Source organism: Ursus arctos, unplaced genomic scaffold, assembly GCF_023065955.2.
Source record: "Ursus arctos isolate Adak ecotype North America unplaced genomic scaffold, UrsArc2.0 scaffold_25, whole genome shotgun sequence".
In the NCBI taxonomy this organism is placed as follows: domain Eukaryota; kingdom Metazoa; phylum Chordata; class Mammalia; order Carnivora; family Ursidae; genus Ursus; species Ursus arctos.
The window spans coordinates 7939210-7965032 of record NW_026622930.1 but is presented as its reverse complement, the minus strand read 5'-3'; the positions used below and the strand labels follow the sequence as shown (position 1 = coordinate 7965032).

The 25823-nt window shown below is 39.7% G+C and overlaps 1 protein-coding gene across 2 annotated transcripts in view; it reads left to right on the top strand.

Moving 5' to 3' along the window:
* Positions 1 to 1696: 1696 nt before the first annotated feature.
* VRK1 (VRK serine/threonine kinase 1) overlaps positions 1697 to 25823 on the top strand; it is a 77770-nt gene continuing 53643 nt past the window's right edge. Inside the window, exon 1 of one of the 2 annotated variants that reach the window (XM_026515333.4) lies at positions 1697 to 1804. The gene's annotated coding sequence lies outside the window, so the exon portion shown is untranslated. The remainder of the gene's footprint in view (positions 1805 to 25823) is intronic. The other variant, XM_048220041.2, reaches the window with a different exon arrangement.

Here is a 25823-nt window from a genome sequence, read left to right as displayed (position 1 = left end):
GACGGCAGCTTGGACTAGTCTCCTGCCATGCTCTGCACTGGTAGGACATCTCACCATGTGTGGGTGGTGTTGGAGGTGTTAACAACTGCCTTGGAACATAGCTTCACTTAAGCAGCATTTAACAGTAAGCCATCCAACTGAGGGTGACATAACCATGAGCTCCAGAATAAATATGTTCCATTCTCACCTTAGAATACTCCATGCACTGCTGCTGGCTTAATTGTGCTTTAAGGCCAGGCAACTGTCAACCCAGCCTGGAAGCAGGGACATTTCTTCTGCATGTGTATGTTGGGGTTAGGGGAACATGGTCACAATGTGATGGGTAAGTCCCGTTCCAAGTCTTCTTACCATAGCACATGAGTGTGTGTGTGTGTGTGTGTGTGTGTGTGTGTGTGTGTAGAGTGTTTTTTCTCAATGGATTCTGGACACATTGTCTTGCTGGGAAATTCTACACCCACGAGATGTGTGAATCTTGAGACCTCTTTGCTGACAAATATTCATCGGGTGCTCACCTTGTGCATGTATTTCCTTTGGGGTATCAACAGAAAGCAGATGACACATTGGAGATAAGATGATCTGAGGAGGGTTTATTTTCAAGGAGACTATTAACAAAAGTGTGGGTGTGGGAACCACAGGGGTGGAACAGTAACTTATGGCTCAGAGTAGTTGTGGTGTTTGTCAGCAGATCTGAGGCACAAAGGAAGGGGCCTGTCACTGTAAACGGGATGGGAGGGCCAGGGAGCAGTGACCTTCAGCTGAGGGACCCAGCCAACTGGAGGTGACCTTGCCAAAACAAGGATCCAGGGGAATACCCATCCTCATCAATGACCCTCCTCACTGATATCCTTCTGCCTATGGCTTTGGTGATTTTGAGCTAGAACATTGTTCCAGTCCACAGTAAGCTTACAGCCGCATGGCTGATGGAGGTTTAAACGATTGTAAATACAAAGGAAACCATGGCATAAGATAATTATAGATGAGATGCTACAGAAGGTTAGGTAGACATTGAAGTAGGCTTTGAAAGACAGGATTTAGATGTATGACAATCGTTGGGCAGAATATTATTAATACTATCTACTATTTATTGAGCACCTACTATGTACAAAGCACTGTCTTAAATGACCATCTCATTTAATTCTGACGGAAACAGGAAAGCAAGACTCACAGGGATTAAGTAACTTGCCTTAAGTCGCAAAACTATAAAGTGAAAGAGCTAGGGTTTGTATTGCGGGCTGTTTGCTTCCAGACCCAGGCCATAGTGCTGAACCAAGCTGCTGGGGGACGAGCCTTCCAGGGTGGTGGAGTAGAAGTTGGGAAAACGTGAGCGCAAGTAGGCAGAGGAGACCCTTAGCCCATGGGACTACAGGGCTTCTTTCACATCCAACCCTTTGCCAACACACTTACTTAATAAATCAAGCTACTTCGAACACTGGCAACACTTATTTCGGTTCCAACAGCATTGGAGGATACAGTAACCGCTCAGGACTGACTCGCAAGCAGTAAACCACACTTCCCGGAAGCCGGAGGGAGGGACCCGGATCATCTTGAGTCTGGGAAAGACTCTATTTCCCAGCATGCAATGGGAGCGCCGGCCCATAGCTCCCGGCATGCGTGGAGAGGCGGTGCGGGCTGGCGCGGGCTCCGCCCCTCTGTGCGGCTGCCCCGCCTCTCCCGCTCTCCCTCAGCCAATGGGAAGTCTCCATACTGCAGGGTGTGACGGGGCAGACGCCGCGGTGGAGTTGCAAGTCGGCGAAAGCGGCGGGAAGTTCGTACAGTGCAGAAGGCGACGCGTCTCCGGCTCGGGGTAGGGAGGCCGCGGGCTGCGCCGTCCGAGAGCGCGGGCGCCGAGCGGCGGCCGCGGAGGGGCGGCCGGGGGTTGGGCCGGCGCGGGGCGGCCGGGCGGCCGTGACCTCGGGCGGCGCCGCGCGGGCGTCCCTTCTCGCTGGTTCCCCTCAGGCCCAGCCGCGGCCCGGGCTTCCTGCACCTGCCAGGCCTTCCCCGCCCTCCACTCCCCGGCGTGGTGGTTCTTTCTCTCGCGCTCAGACCTGCCTCGCGTCCTGGGCACTCGGGGCCCGGTCTCAGGGCCGGGGGCCGCGTGCTAACAAGGACCGACGAGGTCCTTCTGGCATCGTGAAGTTCACATTCGGGGGCGGGGGGGACACCGAATAGAAGCAAATGCTACAGTTTGCAGACCCTGAAAAGCTCCCTTGAAACCGGGACAGGCGATTGTAGGCCGGAGTGTTGGGGGTGAGGAAGGGTATCCCAGAGGAGGTGACGTTTGACTTGAAAACTGAGAGGGGAGAAGGAGCCTGCCCTCTGAGGATAGCGTTCCAGGCCCGGGAACCTTAGGGTAGGAGACTGTCCCCTTACCAACCTGTCTGTCCGGGTGAGGCCGGGTAGGAGCTTGCCCTGGAGGACATGGTGCAAGGCGTAGGGCTCCGTGGGTCGTTTATATGCTAAGGGATTTCGTAAGCCGTCTCTCTCCCTGGCTGACAAGGTGGTACCCTTTACTGATGCAGTTGTATCCGAGGGCAACACATAGTTTTTCCTACCGCCGAAATAGTTTTTGGTTCTTGTCTCAAAACTCTTACGGTGATGTAGTTAAATTCGACGGACAGCACCAGAGTCGTTGGGCTGAGAGGCAGGGAGAGAGGCAGACACCAGGTTCCTGTTGAGGCCATCCATTTTTCTAACTTCTTTTTTGTCAAGTCACTCATGTTTGTTTTTCTTTGTATCGACTCTTCCCTTTCCCTCTCCCATCTCCCTTTCTTGGAACAACTTGGAAATACCAGTTTTGCTGTTGGAGTGGCGGTTTTAGGAAGCTGTTGAAGAGCCTCATTAATCAATCCACCCTTCCTTCCATCCTTCCTCCCTCCCTCCTTCCCTCCCTGAATTTGCCTGTCTGTTGAGTCTGAATTCACAAAAGGGAAAAAATGTCACTATTTATTTTTCAGAGTTCAGAATCAAGACACCTTTTTACCATATGCTGAGCATATCTTTGGAGAGAATTTAATCTACAATTTTAAAGCAATTTCAGAGGGAAGCTAGGGTTCTTTATATAATCATTTTATTTAGATTATGCTGTTCAAAATGGCGTGTAGTAATTGGAATTAAATTTCTGGATAGATAAGGTTATGTTCATCTACCCATAGAAGGAATGTAACTTAAATAGTCACCTAATAATAGCTTTCTCTGCTGAAGCGATCACAGATGGTTATTCTCTGTGCATCTCAACGTTGCTGATCCGATTCTGTTTTAATACAGTAAAACAACTTGAATTTAATAACAAAAAACTTGTGTGAAATATCACTGTAAATTTAGTGCTAGTATCTGGTACAGATACCAGGTTTATAGTGTAGTGGCTTCTTGTTGAGTACTGCAAAAATTATGAGAGGGTATTTGTTAAACAAATGGGATAATGGAGTAATGTGTCAAGCATAGAACCTGGCATAGAATAAGTTACTAAGTGCCCAGGAAATGGTTCTGTGGAAAGCTTAGGCTAAGTTTTATTTCAGGATGCAAGTGTATATATATAAAACCAGCAGTACATTCCAAATGTTGACAGACCCTAAAATTTCTTAAATAGGCCACTTTTTTTTTTATTTGAGAACTAATGTGAAATAATAAATATATAAATGAATGTCTTAGATGTCTAGAAAAGAAAAAATTAGGTTTTTATTTTGACAACTGTATATTTTTGCCTTAAAGCCATCCCTAATAAGATACATTGTACAATGGATAGAATTTTGAATTGAAAAATAAAATTTTGAAAGGGTTTTTGATTTGCAAAATAAAACTCACTGGAAGGTTTAAAATCTGCCTTCTATCAAGTGAAGGATGAATCCTGAATTTATGCCAGTGTGCAAGTACCGATAATACCATATATCAGGCAGTGAACCTAATGGGAATTAAGTGTTGCCTCTGTGTGTGGGGGTGAGGCTTTCATGCAAATTGGTCTTGATGGGTTATGAGAATGGATTGGTAACTGAATAGGACTGGAGAGTATTTTTGGGACTGGTAGGATATTTTCCATGCTTGCTGAGGTTATTTTTCAGAGTGAGCAGAAATGGACTCATTTATTCACCAGATATCATGTGTCTGCCAGGAACTTGGTTAGGTACAGTCTATTCTTGCCATTGGAGTGTTGTGTTTTAAATTAATAGAGGTCATTCTTTTTGATTTCAGTTGTCTAGCATCCAGCACACAAGAAGTCAATATATGTATAGGACACATTTGAAAAACTGTACTATTTCTTGATAAATTTAGAAAATATGAAATTTTTAGTAAGGATATATTAGTTTAGAAAGGTGACAGAATCCTGACAAAGCACTTAGCTAGGATATATTTGTATTCTAAAATATGTTTGGCCCCTGGACTGAAACTCCTGTGAATATGTTCCTACTTGACGTTGTAAATATGAGAAGAGGGCTGTGCCCTTTAATTTTTCCCCAACTTGGTTCCTGAATGCTGTTTACCTAGTATTGAGGTTGCTGTTTTGAAGTAATTTTATGCACTTTCCCGATTCCTTCTGCCCCACCTCTCCCAGTGTTGTCTTTCATCTCTGCACTCAAACCAAGCATACTCTACTACTCTTGTTCTGTATGACATAGGCAACCCTTTCAAAAAGGAACACTCTCTAGAGAGCCTAGAGAGGGATGAGGTGCGCACTTCCCTCCCAGGAAGAGTTAGATTTTTACTATTCATCAATAAATACTAATGACAAGAAAGTACTCTACTTAATAGTAGCATTCTCCAGTAAATTTATTAAGAAATTTACTAGCCACAACATCTTTGTCAATTTGGAAAAATAGAGTGCGAATCATATTGTTTCTTTTGTCTTCATGTAGATACATGGATTTTGATGATTCTTTGCAATAATTCCTGTCTCTCCATAGGTTTTTGGCCCATTGGATGGGAACCAGAACTCTAGGATTTGAAAATTAAGATAGACACTTTCACACTGGCTAATATTTAGGAGGAATAGTAAACATATGCACATACTAGGATATTTACCAATAAAGCCATATACATTAAGTGGGATGATGTAGTAGGTGGGCTCATATAATTAAATTGCAAGGTTATTAGTTGGGAGATTTAGGAGCGTTCTGTCCTCTACCTTTTAAACAAATAGCATACTTTATTGAAAAGACACATTTGTCTTAGGACCTCACTGTCTAGTAGGTCCCACAAGGGACTGAAGAACTGGAAAGTCGTTAGGAACAAGGACCGCAGCACCAGCCCTCCCTCCCACTCTTTTGGGGGAAGTTAGAATTCTTTTCGTGCATTTATTTCTTTTCTTCGCAGACTGGCTGTCTTGCTGCTGTTTGCACGTGTATGTCTGCTCCACAGCTAGCTCCTTGTTTTAAGAACCCAAAAGAGACTCCATTATCTGTCTTTGTCAATTATATTTAAAATTTTAAAAAAATCATGAAGTTAGAAATTTTACAGCTAAGATAACTACAGCTTTCTTTCAGATTAATTGCTTTTCTCCAATTGTTTTACCAAGTCACAGCTGAACAAGTGCCATTGTTTGATGATACTATGTATAAATGCATTGTGAACACATTTTACAATACTCTGAGTTGGAAAGTGCTGCTAAACCTCCAGTCTTCATAGGCTATGTCTGGAAGACATAGAAACAAACTTGTACTGTTTCTGTTGGCAATATTGCCTTTTTTCACTTCTTATTGCAGTTTACTATATAATATGGCAACAGAGCTAGCAACAAGGGGATTATATTTAAGTATACATTTTTTGTTAGAGGTAGTAAGGAAAACTCTGTTATTTGGGAATCAAGATAAAAGTTTTAAAAATTCATTTTTTTACCAACTAAGCTCAGGTTAGGACATTTTATTTTATTTTTTATTTTTATTTATTTATTTTAAAATTTTATTTATTTATTTGACAGAGATAGAGACAGCCAGCGAGAGAGGGAACACAAGCAGGGGGAGTGGGAGAGGAAGAAGCAGGCTCATAGCGGAGGAGCCTGATGTGGGGCTCGATCCCATAACACCGGGATCACGCCCTGAGCCGAAGGCAGACGCTTAACCGCTGTGCCACCCAGGCGCCCCAGGTTAGGACATTTTAGAGGCTTAATCTTATTGGTTTTTCAGGCCTTTAGAAAATATTTTAGAAATTGTGACTTTCAAATTTACATTACCTCTCATGCTGCTGGTAGGAATGTAAAACGGTACAGCACTCTGGAAATGAGTTTGGCAGTTTCTTAAAAAGCTAAACATACAGTTAACAATTGCACTCTTGGGTGTTTATCCTAGGGAAATGAAGACTTATTCACACCAAGACCTGTACATGAATGTTCATAGCAGCCTTTTTTATAAGAACCCATATCCCAGAACAACTCCACCTGTCCTTCAGTGGGTAAATGGTTAAATAAAATGTGTTCTAGCCATATAATGGAACACCCACTCATAATAGAAAAAAGGAACAATATTGTGGGCCTGCCTCAGTTTGGGTGGAGCTTAACGGGCATTGTACTGAGTGACAAAAGCCAATCTCAAAAGGGTGTGTGACTGTATCATTTTGTTTATATAGTATTCTTGAAGTGATAAAATTGTAGAAATGGAGAACAGATCAGTTTCTGTGGGGTTAGGGCTGGGGGGTTGGCGTAGATGTTTCTGTGTAGTAACAGTTCTGTATCCTGATTGTTGTGATGGTTACACAAATCTTTACACATGATGAACTATCCTAGGACTGTACATACACTCATAAAAAGAATGTAAGCACTGAAATTTGGATAAGTAGTTTAATTACTAATACTGTATCAGTGCAGTTTCCTAGTTTTGCTACTATGCTTGTCCAGGTTATGGCTCAACCACATTTCATTTAACTATTCACCCACTGAAGGAGCTGTGGATTTCTGGGTTTTGGCTATTCCACGTAAGGCTGCTATGAACACTCATGTTCAGGTTTTTTTTTTTTTTTCCTTGATTTATTTGAGTGTAGTTGACACAATGTTACATTAGTTTCAGGTGTACAAAAGTTACGGACATGTTTATGCATTCTGCTACCTGCACCACAAGTATAGCTACCATCTGTCAGGATACATCGCTGTTACATTATTTACTGTATTCCGTTCTTTGTGCTGTTCCTGTGACTCATTCATTCCATAACTGGAAGCCTGTATTCATGTACAGGTTTTAGTGTGAATATAAGTTTTTATTCTTCTCGGATAAATGACTAAGAGTGAGAATGTTGGGTTGTGGGGTAAGTGAATGTTTAACTTAAGAAACTGCCAAACGTCTCCACTGTAGCTGTACCATTTTACAGTCCTATCATCACTCTATGAGAGATGCAGCTTCATCACATTCTCGCCAGCATTTGGGGTTGGCAGTATTTTTCATGTTAGCCATGATAATAGGTGTGCAGTAGTATCTCATCATGGCTTTAATTTGCATTTTCCTAATGGCTAATGATGTTGTGAGCATCTTCTGTCTTTTTTGGTATGTCTATCTTTTTTGGTGACTTGTCTGTTCATATCTTTTGCCCATTTTGTGATTAGATTGTTTGTTTTCTTACTGTTGATTTTAGAGTGTCCTTTGTATATCCTGAATACAAGTGCTTTGGCAGATAAGTGATTTGTAAATATATTCTCTCAGTCTGTGGCTTGTCTTTTCGTCTGTTATACTGTCTTTTGTAGTCCAAAAGTTTTTAATTGATGAAGTCCAACTTACTGATATATGGATTGTGTTTTTGGCATCATGTGTGTGTCAGAACTCTTATCTAATCTTAGGGCAGAAAGATAATTTTATGCCCTACATTTAGATCTGTGATCCATTTCGGGTTAATTTTTGCATAAGATATGAGGTTTAGGTCTTCGGTCTTTGTTTTTCTTTTCCTTTTGCCTATGAATGTCCAACCGTTCCAAAACCATTAGTTGAAAAGACTACTCTTGCTCCATTGAATGATATTTTACCTTTATAAAAAAATTAATTGGCCATACATGGTAAACTTCATACCAAAATGAAGGTAGGAAGTGAGTGTGCAATGAAGTATGAAAATTAATACAGATTTGTGAAAGTGTGACATGGCTTGAGTCTTAAATTAAGTATGTATAGATTTGAGAGGAGTGGGAAAACGTTTTAGAGAATAGCATGAGCAAAGACAAGCCCTATAAAAAAATAAGAACTGGCTGTTTTGGGGAGCCCGTGAGTGAAGGGGAGGAGGGAGATGAAGGATAGTTGCTTCACGAATATAACTGTTGCCTAGATTATAGAGTCTCTAACTGGGTTTCATTTGCTCCTGCAGGTTCTTGAACAGGAAAATGATACAGTAGAAATGGCATTCATAGAGGTTGTTGTAGGCCCTGTGTGGCGATAACAGGTTCACAAGGAAGAACAGGGTGTAACCATGGCCCTTGACTTAGCACTTTGTGTTGCGAATGTCTACTGGAAAGCTCGAAAAGTGGTGTAATGTCAGAGTATTAAAAACCTAGTATTTTCTAGAAGAATCATGGTAGATTTCAGACTTTTGCCACTGTCTTTGGCAAACAGAACTCTGCTGCACTTCCAAACTCCTTCAAATTAATGCTACTTTCAGTACGTTTTACATGTGGGAAGAAGAGTAGTTTCTATTGACTCATTGTTGACGTGGTTGACATTTCTTACCAAGTCTGAAGGTCCTCGAGGTGAGCAGCTGAAATGGTGGAAGCATAAATAGTTAATAAATTGGTCCAATAAGGAAAGCTAATGGCACCGCCTTATTTATCATGGCAGAGAGGAGACTCCAGTTATTCCGTCAGTGTGTCCTGCCGCTTGTATGTGAAGAACTCTGCAGAGAATGAGGGCCAGCAGTCCTTCTAAATTACTGAGGGCTAAACAAGGACACAAGTTTCAAACTGCAGTATTCGGGATGAGTCTTAGGTCAGAATCTGGAAGAATTTCCAGACAATGAGAACATTAGATAATTCACGCAAGCGATCCAAAAGATCTTTAAGGCCAGGGTAGGAACCTCCATGTACTTTGGGACGTTTTGCTTTAGTCAGGGGGATGGCAGGGACAGGCCTTGAATCCTAATTTGTTAATTTGTGACCCAATTGTTTGTGACCCAAATTATTCAGTTTTTGGTTCTTAGCACCTGTTTCATTTTTTGATTTCTTTCTCTGAACAAATTATACTCCCCTCCCTCCCCCATTCATCTGTGGGGATCTCTTTTGGTTTCTGCTTGCTTTCTTACATTTAAAAGATTATCTTGGATAGCGATTGGACTTCTGTCATTTAAAAAATAATCACCCAACAAGTAGAACTTAATCTCAGGCAGACTGCTAAATATCAATGCATTTCTGCTTTTTTACTTAGAACATGGAAAAGCATGTCATCCCATTTTTTAAAACAATGATGACTCTTTGAGCAAGGATTTACTGTCTAAGAGATCACCGTGACGTGTGTTAATGAAAGATTGGCAGTGTGAAAAGCTTTAGTGCAACCCCTTGTCTTCAAAGTACCTTTCCTGTTTGATTTAATTTCTTTAGTCTGATTCTTTTCTACCAGTCTAGATCTTTTTCCCACTGAAATGTTGAGATTGACCAAGAATATTTCATTTGTGATTGCAACCCTTCAGTATTATCACAGAGTTTGTTTTTTTTTTTTTTTTCTGCAGAAGAGCAAGCTCTTACAGTGCTATGCAAGCTGCCCATTTAAAACTATCATTGCTTGGCACCTATGCCCTAGTGACAGTTTGACCAACATGTGAGCAGGCACACTGCCATCCTGACAGATGGGCGGGAGTATAGGCAGCCAAGAAACCATGTATCTGCATCTAGTGTATTTGTTAAGGGCAGGATTCCCAGTCGGGGATGTTCAAACGTCTGTCCATCCTGAGCTTTCACGCCTATGGATAAAGGGATGTCATCATTAATTTCAGCTTCTGACTGAGATTCCATGGGTATATAAGAGCTTCTTGGCTCTTACAGAAGTAGGCAATTGGGGACAATCAGGATAATTGTTCTCTCCTTCATCACAGGACTACTTCAAATAATCCTTTCCTCTTTCTTCTAGCCAGCTAGGTTTCAGTGCGTACAAACCTGTTCAGACACCGTCCCTATACTTCTAGAGTATGTGCTGCTTCATTTGTTTTCTAGAGTACAAAAGCTTCGAGAGTCATTTAATATTTGTGCTATGTATATGATTGAAGTCGGGTAGATCTGGGTTCAAATGTTAACCCCTGTATGACATTAGGGCAACCTGATCTTACCGTCAGATCAAGGTAAAATAATACCTGTCTCAGCGTGGCTGTGAGAATTAACTGTGAGATGTGTATCCGAATTACTTGGTGTAATGTCTGGCCCACAGTAAGTGTTCAGTAAGTGTTCGTCATCACTACCATCACCGTTGCTTTAACGTACCTGAGGGGATTTTTCTCTGGAGAATTATTTAAACGGGAAATCTTTTTTCAGCTCTTCTCCCACCATTTTTGAAAGTCACGTACTGGATATTAGCACATTGTCTGGTCTGTAACGGAATGCTTCCAGTGATAGGGATCTCAGTACCTTTAGAGCAGGTTTTTCACCCATGGCACTAGGGACATTTTAGACGGGTCATTCTTCGTTGAGGCAGGGGTTCTTTGAATTGTAGGATGTTTAGTAGCATCCCTGGCCATGGGGACAAAATCATCCCAGATTGAGAATCACTGCTCTAGAGACAGCCTATCCTGTTTTTTGTTTTGTTTTTTTGAAGATTTTATTCATTTATTTGAGAGAGAGCAAGAGAGAGGGAGAAAGTACTAGAGGGGGGAGGGGCAGAGGAAGAGCAGAGTCCCTGCTGAGCCGGGGAACCTGACATGACATGGCACTCGAGACATGACATGGCACTTGATCCCGGGATTCCACGATCATGACCTGAGCTGAAGGCAGACGCCCAACCAACTGAGCCGCCCAGGCGCCCCGGCCTCTCCAGTTTTTAACCCAGTTAGCAAGCTTTTTCTTATATTGAGTGGAAGTCTTCTTTATTATCTCTCTTACCCAGTTCCGTCTTTTGGAGACACTTAGAACAAACAAGTGGCGTCTCTGTTCTGTATAACGTCTTTTCAAATACTTGAAGATGGTCATCAAGTTTTCTCAGTCTTCTTGAGTTGAGACATCTCCAGTTCATTAACTATTCCTTACAAGGCATGATTTCATGTCCTTTCACCACTTTGGTGGCTTTCCTTTAATTTAATTCCATTCTTAAACTGTAGTGTTTAGGATTAAATGCAGTACTCTAGGGCTGGTTTGATTAGTAAAAAATAGAGTCACATCTCTTGTTTTGGGCGTAGCATTTTTCTTCTATTAGTGTAGGGAAGAAAAATACTTTACTTCTACATACTGTGTTCTTATTTTCAGCTATATAATGGTTTCGGTGACCACATCATACATTGAACTTGGATGATGTTGAGCAGATATATCTATGCTGTATCTTCTTCATCCTGTTCTCAGACATTAGTTTTGGGGTCCAACATGGGAGCTTATGTGTATCCTGTTAAATTTATTTTAATTGAATTTAGCTAACTGCAGTATTAATTCTTGGTTGACTTCTAAGTTTCTTTTAAAAGAAGTAGGTGATGAGGCCATCAACTGAGATTGAGCTGTGTGTTTGTGTGTGTGTGTGTGTGTGTGCGCACATGGAGATTGAAAAGGGGGTTAAGATGGAAGCTGGGGGAACCCTGATGCCAAGAGGCATCTGGGAGAAAGGAAGGAAAAAAGGATACCAAGGGAGAGGTGGGCAGAAGGTAGGATGAAAATGAGAGGAGTGTCTTGGAGGCTGGAGTGACTGTGTGAAGTACTGTGGTAGATACTTGAATACAAAATGAATAGGACGTGATCTGTTTTCTCTGCCCGTTTTATTTGCCCTATCATTTAACTGTTCAGTTAATGGCACTATCTAGTCAGTTATGCCTGGAAAATTAGAGTCATCCTTCATTTCTTCTTCACACTCTTGCATCTATATGAGTTACCAAGTTCTACTGATTAAAAAAAAAATGTTTTTTTTTTCCTGAAATATAATACACATACTGGAAAAAAAGCACAAATATTAAGGATCTAGCTCAGTGATTTTTTTTAAACAAAGTGAACATACTAAAATCACCACCACCCAGAGCAAGACATTTACTATTCTTGCACTCCGGATGCTCCTATTTTGCCTCTTTCCAGTAATTACTCCCACCCAAGGTAACCACTATTCCGACTTATGTAACTATAGCTTAGTTTTGCCCACTAAGTGAAGTTTTACCGTATACAGTCCTTTTTACCAAGCTTCTTTTATGCAGCATTGTGTCTGAGGTTCATCTTTGCTGCATGTAGTTTGTTGTTGTTTTTTATAGCTCTGTTCTGGTTATCTGTTACTGCGTAACCATTAGTTTTGTTTTTTGATTACTGCATAATGCACCACGCCAAACATAGTGGGGTAAAACAGCAGCCATTGTATTGGCTCATGGATTCTGTGGGTTAGGAGTTTGGTAGGCATAGCTTGTCCATGCTCTACAGTGGTGGTGGTCTAGAATCATTTAGAGGCGTCTTCACTCACATGCATGGTGCTTTGGCTGGGGTGTCTCAAAGACGAGGATCATCTGGGATTGTTGACCACAGCAGCTGCATGTAGAATTCTTCACTAGGCCTTGGGTTTTCACAGCATGTCGGCTGGGTTTTCAGAGGAAGCTTCCTGGGAGTGACTTATCCCTGGAAGTCGTATAATGTCACTCTGCTTTACTATTGATTGAAATAGATGCAAGCCTCCCTGGATTCAAGAGGAGGGAACATAGACCTCATGTCTTTTCTGGGAGAGGGTGGCCATTTCTAAAAGTCTTCACAAATTATGTACCACAATGTATCCACTGTATTGCAGATGAATTTGAGTAATGTCTACTTTGGAGCAGTTATGGATAATGCTGTTGTAGTAATTCTTGTTCATATCTTTTGCTTCACATATATATTGATTTTAATTGGGTATATAGGAGTAGAGTTATTGGCCATAGTGTGTATGTATCTTCAGCTTTGGTGGATGGATACTGCCAGACAGTTTCCCAAAGTGGTTGTACCAATTTATACTACTCCTAACAATGTATGTGAGATCTAGTTGCTGTGCAGTCTTGTCTCTACTTGGTACTGTCATTTAAACATTGAAAGTTTTTTTTAAACCATTCCGTGGTTGTGTAGACGATCTCAGTGTGATTTTAATTGACATTTCCTTGACAGGCATTTTGAGCACCTTTTCATATACTTGTTATCCATTTGGTTATTCTATGTTGCAGAGTGACTGTTCAAGTCTTTTGCCCATTTTAGACAAATTAGGTTGTCGTTTTCTTATTGAAATATTGGGGTTTGTATATATTCTGGATATGAATTCTGTGTTGAATATATGAATTCTAAAAATCTCTTCCCATCCTTTGGCTTGGCATGCTACTCTTGTAACGTGTCTTTTGATGAACTAAAATTCTAAATTTTAATCAGTTCCATCTTACCAGTCTTTTCTTTGTGGTTAGTGCTTTTTGTTGTTTACTTTTGCTACCCCACAGTCATGAAGATTTTTTTTTTTATGTTCTACTGGCTTTATTATTTTACCTTTCATATTTAGGTCTGATTCTCTAGGAATTGATTTTTGTGTGTTGTGAGGTAGGGAGGTCAGGATCCTCTCTACCCCCCCCCCCCCCATATGTGTATCCATACGAGTAGTAGCAGGTAGCATTGGGTCATGTGGACACAGCTGGAAGTTAGGGTTCCTATATTCCTAGCCTTAACCTACCTTTCATGCACCTTCTGAATTTGGGCTCATTATTAAACCCTTCTGGCCTCAGCTTCATCTGTAAAAGGAAGGATTTGAATGAAATGTGTTCTGATTTTCATTCTGGCTCTGGTTTGTTAGATCATTCTATCTAGTTCTACAGTTTTATTTAGGCTTGTCAGACTCTGATGTGTTCATGATACCTCCCAGCTTTCTGCTTTCGCCAATAGTGATGAGTATGCCATTTAGATCTTCATCTAAGCTACTGATGAAACACAGCTTTTTTGATCACATTGGCAAGTCACTGCCCAAACATGGTCTTCTGATCTTCTTGGTATTTTTTGTCCCCTGCCAGGAACTCATTATTCTGTTTAAGTAAGCTGTGGTGCAATTTTTGGCCTTTGCATATACTATTCCTTATACTTGACCCTTCAGTTTCTACTTGAACTTCTAAGAGTCACAGATATGGTGTAGAGTTTCATGAATCATCAGAAGTCGTTCGTGACCAGTGAGTTCTAATCTCGGCAGTCTCCCTCCAAAGCATCTTGCATATGTTCTTCTGGAAAGTGGTGTGCCTTTGAATATCAGGTTTACACACTGTAATTGTGTCCTAAGTAGAGTAGTGAGGAACCGCCTGTATGACAGAACAGGAAATCTGTCATTTGCTGGTTCCTTTGCGTTCTTAGAGGCCTGCTTTGGGGTAACTTCTACCCTTCTTTCAGAAGGTAAAGTTTTGTTTCCACGAAACAGTATAACTCCAGGATACCTATATTGTTCCTTCCTTTATTATCCTTGATACCACATTTTTCTTCTCATTAACTTCTTTAAGCACCTTTATTGAGATGTAGTTCACATACCCTACGATTCACTCATTTAAGGAGTATTGTTCAGTGGTGTTTAGCATCTCCCCGGGACTGCAACTGTCATCATAATCTAATTGTACAATATTTTCATCAGCCTTAAAAGAAGTCTCCTACCCATTAGCAGTCACTCCATTCTCTCCTCACCCCCACAGCCCTAGGAAACTATTAGTCTGCTTTTGTCTCTATAATGCCTATTTCGAGGAATTTTAAATAATTGAAGTTGTAAAATATAGGGTCTTTTGTAACTGGCTTCTTTCACTTAGTATGATGTTTTCAAGGCACATCCATGGTGTAGCAGGTGTCAGTACTTCATTTCTTTTTATTGCTGGGTAATATCCCATCGTACGGATAGACCACGTTGGTTTATTCATTCATCCACTGAAGGGCATTGGCGTTGTTTCTGAGTTTTGACTATTATGAGTAATGAACATTTATGTACAAGTTTTTGTGTGGATGTATGTTTTTATTTCCCTTAAGTGTGTACCTACCAGTAGACATACCGTGTCATGAGGTAGCTCTGTGTTTAACTGTTTAAAAACTGCCCAGTTGTTTTCCAAAGTCGGCTGCACAATTTCGCACTTCCAGTAGCACTGTGGGTGGGTTCAGATATCTCCAAATCTTCACCCCTACTTGTTATATTGTCTTTTTGTTTGTATCTTTGTGAGTGTGAAGTGGTATCTCACTGTAGTTTTGGTTTTCATTTCCCTAATGACTGCTGCCCTCGGGCAACTTTTTGCGTGTTGTTGGCCATTTGTACATCTGTTTTGGAGAAATGTCGGTTTAAATCCTTTGCCCATATTTAAATTGGGTTGTCTTTTTATTATTGAGTTCATTAGCCTTTTAACATTCAGTTTGATTTATTTTCAACTAGAAATATTCTTTTGCCTTGGTTTTCTTTCCTTTGTTTTTCTTCTATTTAGTTCAGGGACCGATTATTCTTTCTGTAGTGAGGGAGAGGGTTAAGAAAGTTTTCAAGCCTTTTGCATTCTCTTGGCAACAGCTTCCCTTGGCAACCTACATAATTGTGGAATACCTTAGACTGGAAAATGTACATCTTCTGATTACGGGAATAGATCTTTTATAGTTCATACTGGTTCTAAAATGAACCATGCTTCTTTCTCTACAAATCAGTAGGTAAAACTCCTGCCTTAGACTTTAATCTAAGTAATTTTACAGGTGAGGAAAAAAGACCGGGAGAAGTTGGACCATGTCTGGCTTCACAGCAGGTAGACCTGGAGCATAGATTTAATTCAGTCCATTCTTAAGAAAAATCTGTTGGTTTCTCACAAGGTGACATCTTCCTGTTAGACTTGGGATACCAGGGTTAGACAGGGTCCTTAACTTCCAGATTCTCACAAAATATGTCAAAAGAGTGACATATATGCAATTAATGGTAATACAGTGTCACAGTGCTGTGAAATGTGGGCAAGGTTGTAGAGTCTAGTGCTCTTAACACTACTCAATGCTGAAATTTTCACTTTACTTTCCTTTGCATGTAGGCAAAATTAGATTTTTGAGTAGTTGATTTTGTCTGGACCACTTAGTAAAGAACGGTAACAAGAGTGCCATCATTCACATGCTGAGATTGTGGAAGAAACTGACCTTAGAATGTTTGGGGTTTTGCACTGGAATCTGAAGATGGTCTCATCAAGTACAGTGCTTTTATACATACATTATTGCCTGTTTTTTCAAATATTCTGCAGTGGTTTATTACATTGTTTTTTCCCTGAATTTATGTCGATATTTTATATTAAAAAACAACAACTAAAAACTTCTTTCTGAAGATCTTTACATCAGTGGTTCGTTTCATTACTTCTTTTGTTCTTTTGATATTTGGAAGTCATTCTCTTTATTCAGCAGAGTTGGGCTGGGTATTTATAGTAACATGTGAATGTATTTCTGTTTTATCTTTAATACTGTTTTAATGGTGTTTATAATAGTATTAGATTGTAATATTAAAGCAAATATTTTACCACCTTAAGACTTCTTGTTTTGCAAATGATTTATTCTGTAGTATGTGCTCTCTTTTAATGCTTGTGTTAAATAACAAAAAGGCATTTTTGCAAAAATTTTATTTTCCATACATGTGTTTTGAATCTTGGTCCTGCTAACTTATTGGTTGTAAAAGCCATGGACAAATTATTTAACTTTTCTTATTCCCAGTTTTGTTACATGCAGTAAGGATAATGCCACCTATGTTTTAGGGTTATTTTAAGAGTTAGAGATAATGCATTTAAATTAGCCAACACAGAGCCTGCCATATAGGTGCTTAATAGTGAGGGTAGCTGTTGTTCTATGTTAGTTCATTCATCTGTAAGAGCTGTCATTAATGGTTAATTCTCCTATAGATTCAGTCATCTATATTTTTACTCATTTAGGATTATTTGGGCAAAAATAAGTGATATTATGAACTTCATGTCAGTATTCACTTTCAGTTAATACTCTTTCAGATTGTATTGCTCTTTAAAGACTGATGTAGGCTTTACTTCAAAACATAAAAGTATGGTCTTTTCTGCAAGTATTGTCTGCAAATGTAGGCATCGAGAATTGTTTTTCTACATAGTTGATTGTTCTGTTTTTAATTTGAGGCAGTGACTGGGCTGACTTGGGCAGATCCTGATGTTAAAAGAGCACAGGCAGATTCCAAAGTAACAACACTGGAAAGAGCTACTTGGTATTTTATGTAATACAAGTTCTTTCATTATTCATGAGGAATTCTTTAAAAATGTTTTAATTGAAAAATAACATGCACACAAAAAGAAATTTAGATGATAAAGGAGGATAAAGAATGGAAACTAAACCTACCACAAAGGCATCTTTTGCTACCAATTGATTATGTAGGATACCAGTAATATGCTATATATACGCATGGTACATTGTTGCACCGGGAGTACTGATCGTATATATTCAAACATACATTTTTCACTTAACTGTATCTTGGAGACTGTTCCATATTGATGTATATAGGTTTACCTCATTTTTAAAATTGCATATTCGTTCTATGGATATGCCATCATTCACTTAATAAGTTCCCTTTTGATGTAAATTAAGGATGTTTCTAGCCTTTTGTTATATTATGCTGCAGTGACTATCCATGTACATGTTAACCTTAAAATAACAATTATTTTACTAGCAGAAATGGATTCATTCAGAAATAACAGAATTGTAATTCAGGACAAGCAAACTGTGGCAAAACTAGAGGCTAGGCAGACAAAGGAGAGGAACATTATTTTACAGAGAAGAAAGAGTAAGCTGGGAGAGGGTGTTCCGAGTGAAAGTCCACCGGAGAGAAACAAAGATGCTGGGTGCTGAGGTTTCTCATTGGCTGAGCTGGGCAGGTGGTCTGTTTCTTGTGGGAGATGCAAAGTACATCTTTCCCTGTGGGGCCTGTAGTTGATGGTTCTTTTCTGTTAACCAGTCTTCTGCTGGGTCTGTAATTGACAGTTCTTCCCGTAATTGATGTTGAGTGATATAGCTCCCCGGTCTAGCCTCCTGACTCTACTTTAGTGAGGTTTCCCTTCATTAATTTTTACAAACATTTGATAGGATGTGAGTGTACCTATAGGACAAATTGCCAGAAGTGGACTGAGCCATAGGGCTGCGTATGTAACATTTTGGTAACCAGTGCTAAATTGATGGGCCTCATACTCCTACCAACCCAGTGTATTTTCTAACTTTTTGAATTTGGCTAATTGATAGCTTAAAAATGTGATTTTAATGATAAGTTAAGTCTTACTGTAATTTTATTTTGCATTTTATTAATGAATGAAGCTGAGCCTATTTGCTGTCGATCTTCAGGATATGATGTTAGTGAAAGAAATCATGGTGACAAACAAGGTATATAATATTTTACCTCTTACCTAAGACACAGGTGATGCAGATAAATGTATCCTATTTGTTGTTTAAAAAGAAAAAATGAAGGATAAACTAAAAACTAACAATTACATGGAGGGAAAGGACAGGAAGGCTGGGGAATGGAAGCTAGACTTCTGAACACACCTTGTGTTGTTTGGGTTTTGGAAATGTAAATGTTTTACAAAATTATAAAAATTCAGAGAGAAGAAATATGTATCAGTTAAATATTTAGGTTAATGTTTGGAACCAAGAATTTTAACACGTGAGAATAGAGACAAATATAAAGGTAAAGAAGTTAACCAGAAACCCTATAATCCTAAGTTGGAACAGGAAATATCAGTATAAACTTGTGAGGTATTTTCTCTTTGAAAAAAATTCTTGGAACTTTGTCCACTCAAAAGATCCAAAAATAATGACAGCCTGGGACCACTGAATATCATAGGGCCCAGATTTTGGGGCCTATGATATTTTGGTCTCTAATCCGTTTTCCACTAAAAGGAGACAGGCTCTTTGTAGAAGTGATTAATTTTAGGTTTGGGACAGGAAAGTGTGCATGAGGAACCTGGAACATCTTATACTAGAAAGCAAGGAAAATATCCGGGACTGTTGGGGTTGAATCAGAAGGTACAGTGGCCAACCCGAAGGGCTTCCATTGTTCAGCGCAGAAGAGAAAAGAGTAGCCCTGGCTGCAGAAGCTGCCTGACATTTATAGACAGGCCATGGTTTCCTCCAGTTAAATGTAAGCAATCTCACAGAACACCTCAGATGGGGGTTTCACTCACGTTATGATAAAATGAAACCAGGCATGAAGCCAAGGTCTCTGTGTCGTCCACAAAATTCGTGACCAAAATGAGTGATGGCTGTTTCTTTACCACTTACAGCTTGATCTCCATTCTAGTCTCCCCTCCCTGACATAGGATTTATGGAGATACCCATTCATAGAATTACCCCACATTCTGACAGCTAATTTAGGGAAACTCCTGCTTCCTTAGGTCCTCCCCCAAATTACCCAACCAAAGCCCGAATCCTATAATAGATTCTTTATAACATTCTTTTCCTGAGCCACCCTCCTATTCCCTGTGGAATGTGTTCTCCAGCTGCTTTAATTCTAGGTGTGTCCCTGGTGTTCACTGAGGGGCACTGACACCAGATAGAAGACAGAACGAACAGTCTGAGCGACGACAGTAACAAAAGATACCAGGGAACACATTCAGTGACAGTAGAGGTTCCCAATCAGCAAAATGCACAAAGGGGGAAATTTTACAAGACAAACGACAAGGGAAGGAAAAAAAAAGAGGGAGGTGGCATTTGTCCATTCAAGAGATTCAAAGACACATCTGCCACATGCATCAAGTAAAAAATCAGCTATAAGGAGACATTTCTTGAGACAATTAAGGAGTCTTTGAACTTGTTACTAGACGATATTACAGAACGATTGTTAATTTTGTTAGATGTGATGATATTTAGTGACTATATTTTTAAAAAAGTAACTGTTAGAAGAATTTTTGTATGAAACGATATGATGTGTGGGGTTTACTTTGAAACCGTCTGGCGGGGTGAGTGCATCGGGTATAGGGAAAAAAAGAGATTGGCTGCGTGCGGATAATTGTTGAAACTGGGTGACATGTATGCAGAAGTTCATCATACCGCTTCTCTACTTTGCATGGATTTGAAAATTCTCCTAGTAAGGAGTTTCCAGAAGCCTTTTGTATTTCTTTTTCTGTGAATTTCCGTCTGCACCTCACTTCTCTGCTTTTCTGTTGGGTTTTCGTCTTTTTTTTTCTTAGAAAGGAATCTTGAACACTAAGAAAATTAGCCTTTTGTCATGTTTTATAGTTTTTATTTGTCTCTTGGGTTTGTTTATGCTACTTTTAACCTGTGGAGAATTTTTATTTTGTCAAATATATCCATTTTCTTTATGGCTTGACTGTTTTATTTTGTTTTCTCGAAAAACCTTGTCTCTGGGAGTCTTTAAAGTTTTTCTTTTATGTTTTTGTGAAGACTTTAATGGCTGGAGTACACCTCTGATATTCTCGGACTATTTGGTCATCCGAATTTCCTTTCCAAGTATTTAGAGCTGTTCTCCCCTCGAGCCCTGCCACAGGAACATGTAAGGAAAAATGTTGTGCAGTTGCTATCCTGTGTAGATTTAAATATGAACACCAGAGAATTAACTGTAAACAAAGTTTGGTTGTTAATTTTGCCCCCAAATAGGAGAGCTAATGGGAAATCTATCATTTACAAAATTGCCAAAACATGCTAAGTGCTGTATAAACATATTACCAGTATAGTTCAGCCTTTCCAGTTTTAGAACAGTTTCAGTGTTTGCTTAGCATAGAGAAGCATTCCTTGTAGCTCCTTTCATAGGGCCGATGGGTCACCTCCCTTTGAAGTCAGCATTTTCAGACTTGCGCCCCTCTTAGATGCCTTTGTATGGGCAGAGCAGGAAGTTCCCAATGAATGTTACTGTAATGTCTGCTTCATGGTTGGTTCCCGGAGATCTGTTATGACTCCAGGGGTGGATCTTCTAACCATCACATCTGAAGTCAGAAAGAGAGGTGCACAGGGAGACCTCATGGGATGCTTCCCCTTTCTGGGGAGGTGGTGGTAGCGCGGCATCCTGAGCTTCTGTTTGAAATTGGACCATCCTGTGTGTTCGCAGTTGAAATTAATTCTGCAGTTAGTGCTCCTCTTTTAGACCCTTCAGAAATCATTTAAAGGAAATAAAAGTTGGGGAAGTACACTTGATATACTGTATTTTAAACATTTTATTCGCTATACCAAAAAATGTTATAGTGTAATGTAAATCAGTTTCCCAATACAAGTAGAAAACATTCTGACTAGGAAGAAATTTTTCTTCTCTGAAAATACCCACTTTCTTTCTCAGAATTAGAAGCGTGAGTCTTCACCTAGTTCTTTCCAGCGTAGGTGTGAAAACCTGACTAGTGTGACAATTGCTTCCAAAGATGGTGTCACAGTTTGAGTTTAGCTTAATGTTTTTCAGGAATAAGCCTATGAATTTATAGGATCATTATCTCTGGAGGTTCACTTCTGTATGCTCATGGGTTGTTGTGCTGTAGTTGACTCTAGTTTTGTTAATGTCCCTATAGGTACCATATAGCCGTGAATGCTTTTCCTGCTTAAATTGATATGCCTGGTTCTCAGAGTGAGACCAGGGGACTGATTGATCGGGTCTCCCTAATAGGAACTCACAATTAACCTTCCTGTGTCACAGGTTTTTATGTTAAATGATATTGATGATAAGTATATTTTTATTCTATGGATATCCTTACAGTTCAGTCTCAACCGTAGGATTTGTGGGAATAAAAAAAGTAAGTATATGAAGACCCTTGGTGCAATTGGGAAGAGGCTGTATAAACTCAAGATGCTGTATTTTATTTTTTAGATGATTTCTTAGCAGTAATCAAATGCATTAATCAACTTCTGATTAGCTGGCTCATTTGTAAGAGAATTGTCTTTAAATGTATTGCTTTCAAATTGTTCCTGATGTAATTTAGCAAAAGAGGTGATGAAGTTCTTTGTTGACCGATTATCTCTTGTTTGCTTTTATTCTTTGACTTACTGTAGTTTGGCAGGAAGCCATTTATACCAAAACATGTAATTACTTTTTAATCCCAAAATAAGTTTGAAATGTAAATGAGTGATTTTTGATCTGGGATATGATGGGATGGGAAAAGGGTGGTTTTTGGGGGGCTCCTCTTGAATCATTTATTCACTAATTTATATAGTTTTTTCCAACTTCTGAAATGAACTAGAGGGAGCTTTTATTGACATCCTCTAATACAGTAGAGTTGTGTGTAACAGAGCTAGTATGTTGAAAATGAGTGACTGAATGAAAAAAGGAACATGTGCCAGCGTATCTAGATCGGTGGTCCAGTCTGAGCATCACCTCTTCTGTGCGGCATTTCAACACACGGACGCCGGGACTCTTGTGGAAGAGGCCTTTCTAGTTTTGGAGTTCTGCTGGTAATTACCATGCGTAGCCAGGTTTGAGAGCTACTGCCTCAGACCGTGATACTTATGTAATTGAGTTTATAATTTTGCTCTGAACTTGCTGGCACTCGTTGAAAAAATGAGAGACCTGGAGTTTCAGAGCTCTTGCTATCTTAAAAACTTGCACCCCCTGGAACAGGTACTTTCTCCCTGCCCTGAAACCAACAGAGTTGGTTCTGTAGATGTCTACAGCTGCTTGCTGTCTTTAATAAATAGTTTTATCAGAGGATTCAGAAACATTCTTTACCTGAAGGGCTTTTTATTGATCCTTGTTTGAAGCTGATGATATAAAAATCCTAACTGTATGAGGGTGTTTTTACGTGAAGCTAAGAGCAGCTTCTTGAGGCCAAAGGTTGCATTTTATCCATGTGCATTTCGAGCTCCAAGCATCAGTTTCTGGCACATATTTTGGAGGTGTTTTATAAATGCCTTTGGAATAAAGTAGTTCAAATATTTAATATTCTGGTGAACTAAATTGTTTTAAAGATAGAGCTTAGAAAATCTAGAGTAAGAGATGATTAGCATGTTTCCTAGACCATCTGTCACTAATATCAATTGTCTCTACTTGGCACTGAAGACTTGTTTGGGGGGGTGGGGGGCGGTAGCTTGTGTAAAGTTTAAAAAAATCTAAAAAACCTCTTAGGTTATTCTGCATCCCTCTGTTTGGTGACTAAAAGTCAGTGCAATGTTTAAAAAGTTGACATTCTTATTATCCAGGAAGGATTAATGCAGTCATTGGTTTTTCCAATAGCAACACCATTGTAATAAGTGGTAGCTGTTTCTGCTTTGCCCCCTTCCAGTCTGTTTGATGGATTCACCAGAGGGAGCCTTTGGAAATGTAAGCCAGAGCATGCACTTCTCTGCGCAAAACCTTCCCAGGATTTACCATCTCCCTGAGAGCTAAAGTCAGTGTCCTTACATTGAGTGGCCTGTGTGTTGGGCGTGACCACCAGCCGTGTGCTCTTTCATATCTCTGACATCGGTTAGTGCTCTTCCCTCCTGGATTCTTCTCCAGCTGCACCCACCTCCTTGCCGCTTTGGCTTGCAGAACAAGCTGGCCATACTCTCGCCTTAGGGCCTTTGCACTTGCTGCTCCGCCTTGATGCTCTTCCTCTAGACAGGTGCATGGCCAGCTTCCCTCACTGTGTTTCAGATCTTTGCTTAAGTGTCATTTTCTTGTAAGGCTTTACCAGATCATCTTTTAAATTTCACCCCCATCCCCTCTCCCTGCTTTATTTTTTCCCTTAGCACTTATTACCATTGGACGCTGAGCATGTTTTGATTTTTTTTAACAAATTCTCTATCTTAAATTTAAAAAAACTAAATGAGGACAGGAATTTTTGTCTGTTCACTGCTTTATCCTTGTATTCTAGAACAGTTCCTGGCACAGAGTATGCTCAACATAAATATTTGTCAAGCAAATAAATTAATGAAGAAGGCACTATACATTGGAGTAATACAGAATTGCATGGAACTCAGTATTATTTTTATTTGAAGTTAGAGGGTGTAGCATGGTAGAAATTTTTATATTTCCTCTCAAAAAGTTACAAACCATTCACTCTAATAGCACTACTAAATTACTTATATTATATAAGTTAAAAGGAGACTAGGGCCTCTCCTAGGCTGTACTTTTTAGGAATGGAAGCTGATCCACTATAAACCCATTCCTACCCTGAGGTGACATTAGTGACAAAGGCACTACAGAAGCACTGAAGATTTTGAATTTATATCAGGCTTACATAGTTTAGCCTATGGATGGAGTGGATTTTGAGAATGGAGTAACATATATTAGCAAAAAAGACTTTGGTGAGAAATAGATCAGTGGGAGAAGAATTCTTGACTCGTGTTCAGAGTATGATTTTTATTTTGATTGAAGTATTGGGAGTTAAAATGTAAGCATAATACATGTCCCCAAATCTTGTAGAAGTATGTTTCCCCTTTTGCTAAAGTCAGAGTCCTGAAGTGGCCTGCAGGGCTCTGCTTGATGTGTTGCTCCTGTGTTACCGTGTCCCCTCCTACTTTCCCCTTGTTTCCCCCACGTAAGCCACACTGGCGTCCTTCTTCAGTTGCCTGGCGTGCTCTTACCTTAAGATCTTTGCACTGCTTGTCCGTCTGCCCACAGTATCTCCCCAGACACACTACCTGTGAGTCTGCTCAGATCTCACCTACCTTCTTAGTGAGGCTCACGTGCCCGCTGCCAACCTCCTCTCCCTGTCCTTTACCCCCCTGATCTTTGTTACTTTCCTTATCTTTTTTTTTAAAGCACGGCACTTACATTTTATAAAATATTATATAATTTACCCATTATGTTTGTTTTTATTATCTCTTTCTTCCTTTCCTTTCCTTTCCTTCTTTTAATGTGTGTCTCTTTCTGCTAGAATATGTGTCAAAAGAGCAGGACCTTTGTTTTGTTTCTTGAGGTCAAGTAAGTATCTAGAACAGTGCTTGGCACATGGCATATATTCGGTAAATATTTGTTAAGTGAGTGAATGAATGAACGTAATTCATATAATAAATTCACATAATTCACAGTTAGCCTTTATTACTGTGATAACTAGTAGATTTCTATACAGGCATACCTTGGAAATACTGCAGGTTCGGTTCCAGCCCACCATAATCAAGTGAATGTTGCAATAAAGCAAGTCAAATGAGTATCTTGGCTTCTTAGTGCAAATATAAACATTACGTTTACACTGTTCTGTAGTCTGTCAAGTTTGCAATAGCATTATGGATAAAAAAACAGTTATATACCTTAATTAAAAAATCTTATTGCTAAAAAATGCTATCATCTGAGCTTTCAGTGAGTTGTAATCACTGATCACAGATAACCATAATAAATAAAGTAATAATGAAAAAGTTTGAAATACTGAGAAAATTTCCAAAATTACACAGAGACACGAAGTGAGAAAATGCTGTTGGAAAGATGGCGCCAATAGACTTGCTCTGTAGAAGGTTGCCACAAACCTTCAATTTGTAAAAAAGCACGGTATCCGTGAAATGTAATAAAGCAAAGCTCAGTAAAAGGCGATAGGCCTGTAATTAGCATTCGTAAGGACCACCTTTGAAATAATACCACTTGTAATGCTTTTCCAGTTGTGGGTGTGCACATGCGTAGGGGAAGGGTGAGTCCATAGTCACCAAGAATCTGTTGGTATTATACTCTCTTTTTCTGTTGGGTCTATAAACCCTTTTCATTCTTTTTTTTTTTAATCGTGATGGAAAAATAAGAACATAGAATCACAAAATTTACCACCCTAACCGTTTTTTAGTGTACAGTTCACTAGGGTTAGGTATGTTCACATTGTTGTGTGACGAGTCTCCTGAACTCTTTTTATCTTGCAAATGTGAAACTGTACCCATTAAACAGCAGCTTTCCTCTTCC